Consider the following 10,313-nt stretch of genomic DNA (forward strand, 5'->3'; position numbering starts at 1 on the left):
GAGCATCTTCACCGGGCACGACATCAACTATGGGAAAATCCTTTGGGATGATTTCATTCAATATATTCCCAAGGAGAACCCGAAGGAAAACCCAACCTAGCTCACATTTGCAAGATTTTGGTCTCTCTGCATATCAGACCTACGTGTTGACGCTGGGATAGATATGGGTAGTGACATCAACTTCTTCGTCACTAAGGTTCTCAAAAGGTACCTCCCTTCTTTTGATCAAACTCTTTTTGGACCGATCTGTAGGCTTCCCACTCATATCCTTTCTTCTCTTGGTCCTGTGCTGATGCCTCAGACCACATTGAGGCTACGGAGGGTATTGCCCCATACCCTTCTACCCTACCTCTTACATCTATAGCCATTAACCCTGAGGGTACCATAGTCCCCTCTACCACTACTTTATCCAACCTTTCTCAAAGGAGAAAGCAATTAGTATCCAAGAAGAAACAAAGAACACCTAAGACGGATGCTCCCAAACCAACCGCACCCACCAAGAAACGCAAAACCAAACCAACCACTGTATCTTGCAGTGATTCAGAAGAGGACAGGCAACCGATATCTATCCTCAAGAAAAGAAAAACCACCACTACCTCTAGCCATATGCGTGACCGGACCGATGCTGAAGCCTCTCAAAAGGCTCCAGTAGTCGTTGGGGTGGCCGCAGACCCGTTCATCACCACCATCCTTTTTCAGTCAGATTCAGAAAGTGAGTCTAATTCTGATTCTAATCATCATGGAGACACCCCTCCGGTATCACCCCAAAGGGATGATACTGGTTCTCGCCCTATGGTTTCCAGGGCTTCCCTACTGCATTGGTTTTCTCCAGAGGAGTTGCACTCCATCCTTAATTCTATCACCAAACACTGCAAATACATTCCCATCCATAGGGCAATTCTTCAGCCCATGCCAGAACTGAGTTAAGGCCAGACTTGACGACAGGTCAAGGAGACCGAGGACACTCAGGAAATCCTACTCTGCTTTCATCTTTTACAGGTGGTTTAGGCACGGTGAGCACTAATGTGCTAGGATCCGTGAACCCAAGGGACACCTTGGTGCAAAATAAAGGACTTGACGAAAGTAACTCAAGCGATTCTTGGAGTCGTTATTAGCCAACAACCGCAGCTGAAATCAAAAAGTATGAAGCCTTCCGACGGGCTTTTTAAGCCTGCAAGGAGCAACAAATCAAGCAGCAGCAGCAAAAAGAACAGAAGATCTAGTCAGTTGTTAAGTATCGAGCAAATGCAATCAGTAATGCCCATACTGTAGCAACAATTCAAAAGGTTCAACAATGGATGGATGAAATGGCAGAAACACTTCTCAAAGCACAAGCTTCAGGCGCACCCGCAGGTCCCTCCAAAGTTCCTCCTACTCCAACTTCCATTCCTGTCAATCCATCACAAGATGAAGAACCCGCAATCTCAATCAGTCCTGCCCCTACTTTTGGTATGGATGATGACGACATTCAGGAGGTGAACAGACCCTCTCCTTTAGATGATGACTTCATGATGTTCGATGAAGCTAAAGAATCAAGTGGTTCCCATCATTCCACCTCCAAACCCAAAAAGAAGAAGAAGAAGAATGCGGTGACTAGAAAAGAATTCTTATCCCTTCAAGCCAAACTCGATCAGATCTTGGCTGTGGTTAAGCCAACTCAACCGCAACCTGAAGACACTCCAGGACCTCAGTCTCTGATTGAAAGAATAGAGCGTCTGGAAACCAGGGAACGCATGGCTGCTGAACGCATCTCTCTTAAAGTAGAAATAGGGATCCGGTCCCTTGACAACAACCGCAAGGCTGACCACAAAGATTTCTTGGCTTCAGTAGAACGCATCATTTCGGAGGTGACCATAATCAAAACGAATCTCCAGGCTGCCATCGCGGATCAAGCCTCTCAGTCTCAGAAAGTTATAGATGATACTCATAATGCTTATGAGTCCACTATATATGTTCTTAAAACGACAATCAACAAACTGCAGAAATCTCTTTCCTGCAACTTCCATGGCCCTGAGACCCTCCAACATACGAAAGAAATCCACAAGTTGCTCTTTAGCTCATCCACTCCAACCAATTCCTAATTGGCATAACTCCTAAAAGCTCAATTCCAAGAAGTTTTCACCAAAGTGGATGGACTTAGGCAATGGCTTGAGGAATCACCTGCGATGCATTCCACAAGAGGGGGAAGTGAAAAAGAAGAAGAAGTCCATCACTCTAATAATGCCCTTCATCAGAGTCCCCCCATCATCACTAACAAAATTTCCACACCGCAACCCTCACCGCAATCATCTCAACATATTCCCAAAAAGCCTGAAACTCCTCCTCACTTCAGAAATCTTGAGGAGAACATGTCCTCACCAAGGCCAACTGATTCCCATACCACAGCCCAAAAGAAAAAAGACTGGAGGTCAGCTAAACTTGCTGAAGAAATATGGAGGCTAAGTGGTTTTCATACTCTCATAGATGAAACCCTTATCAACTCTTGGGTCAATCCTCACCGATGGCTGCAAGATGAAGATTATATTCCCCACCTCACTTATGCAGAACCTCCTTCAGATGGCTACTTGGAGTTCTGATGGATTTTGATCAAGTTCCTCAAACTTGATAGCTGAACCGAAGTTAAAGAGGTCACTTTGGGGGAAATTGTTGAATCATGTAAGTGATCCTCTTGAACTTAGCTACCACAACAATATCTCTACCGCAACCACATCAGCACATAGAGTCAGCTACCGCAGTCATTAGCTGGATTACTGTGTTTTTCTCTTTTATGTAATACACTCTATTATCCTGTATGCCTTGCATGGCTGCTTATAGAGTTGTAATCTAGTGTAGTTCTATGTCTCTATAAATAGAGACTTATTCTTCTATAATGAATATCTCTCCTGCTCACTGATAAATTATGCATTTCATCTGAATACAAATTCTAAAGTTATCATTCTATCACTCTTCACTCTCTACTTCTTACTTAAACATATATGATTATAATTACTCTTCGGAGCAAGTTCTTGTGACTTATTCACTAAGTTTGATCTCACTTACTAACATTGGTTTGAATGCATTCCAAGTTATGAATCAACTTACGTGTATTCTTGATATAAAAATTGCTGGCATTTACATTACTTTACTTCCGCATCTAACTAGCTAACTTCTAACTATTAATATTATTGTTAAGCTAACAGATCCTTCGAGATTAACTATCCCGTTATATAATTGTTCTAACCATCTTGTTCAAGTGTGTCTCAAAGTTTTTCTCTCAACAACACCAAATACGTCGACTAGAGACGGGTCTGAATAAAAATCGAGAAAAGTCAAATGAACTTGTAGAGTATGCATATGCACTCGGCAAGCTTTAGGCTCTATTTGAAAATAATTTAGCTGTTCGCACAAAAATTCCACCACACCCCACACTCTAACCTTTGCTTGTCCTCAAGCAACATTTTAAGCAAATCAGAAGACTTAGAGTGAAAATCCTAAAAAAACACACAAGAATAAAGAATATAAAAGACTAAAAATGAAAGAAAAGAAAAGGGTAAAAGAAAGCAAACTTAAACAATGGGTTGCCTCCCACAAGTGCTTCTTTGTGAGGAGTCTTTAGCGGACTCCTTCCCGCTCTACGTCGTAGTGGCTTCCTCCGAAGGAAATTCCTTCTTTACCATTTGCACCTTCCATCTTCTTTTATAAGCCATTAATTTCTCTATGTATGCTTTCTTCATCTTCCCTTGTCTTTTTAGTGGTATTTTCGTTATACATATGATTTGTTCCTTTACCCCTCTTCACAAGCCTTGTCTTCTCTTCTCCATTTTGTTGTCCCACCTTTTACACATCCATTTTCTCTACCTCGATTGCCGTTTCACGTATCGCTTCCACATCACTTTAGGTCACATATTATATCTCACTTTTTTCATTTACATGGGAATCGGGTTGTTGAAAAGTAAAACCTTCAAAGGTGGTAGATACTAAGGCGCGAGGCTTGGTGCTCTTTATTGTTGTTGGTTTAATTTATTCTATTTTATGATTAATCATGTGCGAGCCAATGGGAGAGTTACGCTTCTTGTCCTTCTAAGCCTTGGTATTCTCTTGTTTCTCCAAACTCTCCTTCTTGTTGTCTTGATTTGTTTCACCATATTGTAACTGTTTGTCAAGACATGCCGAGTTTGTACCTTCAGAACTGCTTATATCTTCATCACCTTCAATTCCATCAAGTAGTCTCTCCAATTCTTGTAAGTCTCTTTGGGCATCAAAGTCTTATTCTTATGAGAATGTGAATTCCTTTGCATTGTTTTAATGCCAAAGTGCTAGCTCTTTTTCTAACAATTCATCATCCAAATCCATTGAGGAAATCTTATTTTCAGTTTACCTTGAGTGCTTCATCTATTGATTTACTCCAAAGGTGACCGAATCATCTCCCACTTGAAGAGTGAGCTTTGATTCTCACACATCCATTATAGCACACACAATGTTTATAAATGGTCTTCCAAGAATAAGTGGAACTTTATGATCTTCTTCCATATCTAAGAGTATGAAATGAGCAAGAAATACCAACTTATCCACCTTAACTAGAAGACCCTCGCAAATTCCCCCTTGGATAGGTTATTGTCTTGTTAGCTACATGGATCTATATATGGATGGGCTATGGTTCTGGAAGGTTTAACTTCTTGAAGAATGAGTATGCCATGTGGTTTACACTAGCCCCAAAATCAGCCAATGGATAAGAAGTAGTCAAATTTCCAAATTGACAAGGCAAACTTATGCTACCTAGATCTCCGATCCTTTATGGTAGTTCATTCATCATAGCGGCTGAACAAATTTCATTCAACACTATCTCTGAGACATCCTCCATCATTTGTAAGGAGTTCTTTAAGGAATCTTTCATATTTGGGCATTTGTGCTATTACTTCAAGGAGCAGAATGTTAACTTGGAGGGCATTTACGTGCTCTGAAAACTTCATGTACTCTTCATTTTGCCTATCGCATATGGATCGACCTGGGAATGGAATGGGAGGTTGGTACGGTTTTAATGGAGAATTATTTTTTTCTTCAGTTGCACAACTCGTCGAGTTCGTTTTCTGAACTCTTCGAGTTTTTGTCACTGTTTGCGATTCTTGAGTATCTTCTCTATTTTTTTGCAACACACTTGGATCTTCATTCTGGATTGGAGTCATAGGATTGAAAATTTGCTCATTTGTTGTTATTGCATTAATATGAGCCATTCTTGGATTCTTCTCGGTGTTGCTAGGAAGTCCACCCGATGTTCTTTCGTTGAATTGTTTCGCTAGCTGCCCGATTTTTTTCTCTATGTTAAGGATTGAGGCTTGTTGATTCCTAAATTGAGCTTGTTAATCTTTCATTAGAATTTGGTACTCTTTCAATATGTTTTGTTGCTACCTTATAGGAGCATCGACTTCATCATGTCTTTTCTCGGATGCACTCACAAAATTTTCAAGCATGGCTTCAAAATTCGTCTTCTTCACTTGCATTGGCTCTTCCTTTTGATAGATCCCTCTCGCCTTTTGCCTTTACTGTTCCTCATTTTCCGTCTTATACTCATTATATGGTATCCATTCTTTTTTCGGTTACCTCTGTTCGTCATCAAACCAATTGTCACTCAAATAACAAACTTGTGCTTTCCAATTCCCGTTCTCGTCAAGGTCACAATGTTTAGTAAGGTAGGGCCCGCTACGATTGTCACATCCCATTCGGATGGCGTGGATGGATTGGTCCATCTTTTTTATCCTACAATCCATGTTCTCTAACATAGCCATCACTGCCACCATGTCATCAAAAACTGAATTCACCACCTCTCGTGTTGAGTCGTGCCTTATTTGTGAGTGGTCCTTGGGAATCAAGGAGCTTCTTGGTTGTCACATTGACTCCATCATAGAATATAGAAACATCTTGTTGAATGTTTAGGTCATTATGAGGGTAGTTCCTCAACAAACCTTTGTATCTTTCCCACACCTCATAAAGTGACTAGCCTCTTTGTTGTTCGAAGTTTGCAATGGACTTCTTCAACTTTGCTATTTTTGAGAGAGAGCAGAATTGACCAATGAACTCTTTGCGCATCTTTTGCCATGTGTGATAGATCCTGGAGGGAGTGATTTTAGGTAATCTTTTGTGGCTCTCTTAAACGTAACCGATAGCATACGAGGTAGAATTGTCTCAATAGGCACATTAGGGATGTTGAAGTAGTCGGCTATGTTGTTGACCTCGTCAATATGCTTGTATGTGTCTTCATGATCATTACCGTAGAATGGGATGTCCTTTAGTTGGGCGAGTATGTGACCTTTCAGCCTAAAGTTCGCAGTTGCTAGAATAGCGGATTACACGAGTCCTTGCCCAAAAAATCAAACATGACAATTAAAGCAGAAAAAATAATAACTTTATGCAAGAAAAATCTCACACAAAGGATCAATAACACTAGAAAATAAAATTAACTATTAGAACCGTTCCCCGACAACTGCGCCAAAAACTTTATATGTGTATAATGTACTTGTTTTAATTCTACTAACATAGACACAAAGACAAACACACCAAAAGGCGGTGTACCTGACAATTAGCAATATAGCTTAAGCAAGTAGGGTATCGAACGCATGGAACGGTAAAAATTAAAATAAATTCTAGTATTACCTAAATAAAACAAGTAAGAAAGGGGGGGGGGGGGGGTTCTCTAGTTTTGCAAGACTGGAAACTTAAGCAATCAGTATATACTTAAACAAAAGACAATTAACAACTAAAGGAGAATGAAAAACAACCAGATTCAATAAGATAAAAGAGAATTCCATTTAGATTTCGATTAACTTATTCCTATCGTTGAGGGGGCAAGGAACTTTTTTCAACACCTGCATCACCTTTTTGGGAAGGTGAGGGTGAATTGTGAGCAGAGTCCCCGTGAGTATGTGCTCCTTCCTGTTGAGAGGAAGATCTAACATTGGATCTCTTTCTGGTTTTTGGCTTTGAAGGAGATGTTTTTTGTTTAGTGGATTTTTTCCACCAGATGAAGCCGGTTTGGCCACTTACGGAGTGGGATCAATGGAGACAAGGGTAGACTATGTTGGTTCAAACACAACCAAAGTCTCCAAATGTTGTTTTCAATTAATGGATCTGGAAGTAATGAGGGCTAACATGTGTTCCGACAAGCATCGGATAGGTCCAAAAGATGACTGTTCCGGATTGCGATAATGTTTAACAGTTTTAAAGGAGACGTATACCTCTTTTGGAATGGTGGTGACCAGAATAGGTTCAGACCTTTCTTTCTATAGTTGTTGGTGTTGGAATGGTGTCTAAGTCCATAACTATAATTGGTATGTACTTGACCCGACATGGCATGGTCCATTTGGGTTGCATGGCATCATGCATTTGGATAGACTAAAATGAGAGAAATAACAATTAAGGTTAATATATTATAAGTTATAATATATTAATAAGATTATTTAATTAGTATTGATGAAGAATTAATCTAGAATTAATTAAGTAATCAAAAGAAGACTAATTAAATATATGGGTCGATTGTGTAAATATTCCATACTCTTATAGTGGGCTAAGACTCCATGGATTATCAAGTTGGGCTAAAACCCATAGGATGCTCCATGGTGTATTTGAACCCATGGATCCAAGTAAATGGAAACCCATGACAATTAGCGTTTACCGTAATTATGATACTATATAAAGATCACATTCTTGGGAAAATCGGCCAGTATGAGTAATAGAAAGGGCTAGCCGATTTTCATGAAGTGTGGATCTGTCTCTAATCTATTCCATGTGCATTTGGTGTTGTGTGAACCATTTGAGGTTTCACACTTGGGGCACTAGGCTCTCGAGCATCATGGAGTTATTCTACATCAAAGAGGTATATGTTGTATCTTGTTATATTTGATGTGAATCAAAGTTTTGGATGCTAGTTAGTACAATACCTTGGATATTCATATTTGCATGTAAAATAGAAAAAACATAGATCCAAGGTATTTAGGTTTGCATGTACACTTAGGAGTGTTAGAAAGCTCAAAACCCAACAGTGGTATCAGAGCCTAGGGCTGTTTTTGATTATACTTGAAGCCAACTTATTTTTCGAAGCCAAGAATCTGTCAGGACCTAAAACTTGACGAGTTCTGGAGGAAAACTCGACGAGTTCAAGTTTTAGAGCATGAGCTTGACAAGTTCCATGAAGAACTCGATGAGTTTGTCTCCCATAATGCATATCTTCGTGCTTTCTAGATGCAATTGGACTAGGAACATTACCAAAAGCTGTTTTTGGACTTGTTAACCTATTTTTGATGTGGTAATGTTCATACTAATCAAATTTCAAAGATAATTGTCAATAGATTCATCTTTTTTATTAGTTTAAGTGTTATGATAATTACATGAAAAAGTTTGATTCCAATTATCTTGTTCATATGAGTTCCTTAGATTAATAGAAAAGGTTGATTGATTATGTGTCTTTGATCCATTTTAATCTAAGAATTGATTCTAAAATGTGTTTGTGTAACTTGTCCTCAAGTTACATGAAAAGTCACATTAAAGTTTCTTAAAACTCATAAAATTTGGCAGTGGTTACAAAATGAAGATTCTTATCCTCATTAAATGGTTTTATGACTCCATAACTTGTCCTCAAGTTATGCAGGTTCAAGAGTCACTTCATTAAATCATTAAAATGTGTAACCTTAATTAGTTCCATAAGTTATAAAGAAGAAGAGTTACATTCTTTAATCGTTTAGAGTCTTCCATAACTTTTCCTCAAGTTATGGAACTTGAAGAGTTTTTTAATAAAACTATTTTAAACACATAAATTATGGAATTAATTAGTTTTGAATATTTTCAAAACTTGCCCTCAAGTTTTGGAATTAGAATTTTTTTCTCTTATGAATACTTTAATTCCAAGTTAAGCCCTCAGAATTTTAAAAGATAAAATTCAACCCTTATACTTTATAATATTATAAGTTAATAATATATATATATATATATATATATATATATATATATATATATTTATAAGAGCAATACACTCTTACCATTAGTAGGCCTCATTCATGAAGCCGGTCTATAAGGGGGATATAAGGTTACTGCCTATAAAATGGCAGTTTAATGGGTGTCCACTCTCACCCACCGCTTCTTTGATAGGTGGAGGGTCGTTAGCCGTACTGGTAGGACAAGGACTATAATTCTCCCCTCATTAAAAGTATTAATGATAAATAATAAGTAACTAAACTCTTATAAATTCCCAATCTTAGTTACTTAGGAAAATGCGAATTCGGTGCTAACCCATGAAATTACACTTTGCACTTTAATTAAGTCGTTAGTGGAGCTTGTGTTCTTAACTGACACACTAACATGGATTTAGCAAGGTAGGCAAAGGGTAACTTAATGTTTATCGTAGTATCGGTGGAGCGCTTGTGGTTAACCAACACATCGATTGATGGGTAACACTTAAGAGTACCAAGTAATTTGCATGGTTACTTCACACCTTGTTTTGTGATCCTCGGCATCCCAGTCATAAAACCTGAAGGGCACACTCAAGATTGAAACATGCCATTGAAAGTTCAATGAATCTCAAATGATCTAGGAGTTTCAAATACAATTAAAACCTAATAAATTATTTCGTTTTTCATGGTGGAAATTGGTGAATCGTCATTCACCTACCTTCAAATATTCTATAGCTTGGATTACGACATCCCTCTTCCAAGTTATAAAATATTGTGTTGGGTCCTAGTGTTAATATTTCATATTGGGTGTTATATTAAGAACTTTGAATCAACTATCTTGAATATCTCCCGAAAGGTGTCTATTTTAGACATCTATGATCTTCCCAAATCTCTTGGAACTTCACTTCCTCCACCTCCTCCAATTATCCTCCCTTACCCACAAGCTCAAGGTTACTCAAGCCCTAAAGGAAAGCAAGGTCTACGTGTGCTCACATCTTGGAGATGAAGTCACATATTGACAAGTCGGGAGAGTTGGGTGTCAAAGTCCTGAGAAAGTTGGTGGTTCAATCACTTTCTAAGTCACATAGTGAGTTCCTTTGGGACTACTATGAAACAAAATATGGCATGACCCTTAATGATCTTATCTATTTGCTTGATGTTGCTGAATCACAAATGATTTGAGGACTAGTAAAGCAAATTTGATTAGCAGATCAACTTCCTAATCTACCATGGACATTGACAATGGTAACATTGGATATCTAGAAAAGCCTTCTCTTCCCAAGGAAAGGATTGACCATAGTCAACTCGGTTGACCAAATGGTAAAAAGAAAGGCTAAGTCTGAGATTGTCCCATGTAACATTCCCAAAGGCTCCATATGGCTCTATTGCCAAAATGAA

This window comes from Lactuca sativa, chromosome 4 (assembly GCF_002870075.4).
Source record: "Lactuca sativa cultivar Salinas chromosome 4, Lsat_Salinas_v11, whole genome shotgun sequence".
Taxonomy (NCBI): domain Eukaryota; kingdom Viridiplantae; phylum Streptophyta; class Magnoliopsida; order Asterales; family Asteraceae; genus Lactuca; species Lactuca sativa.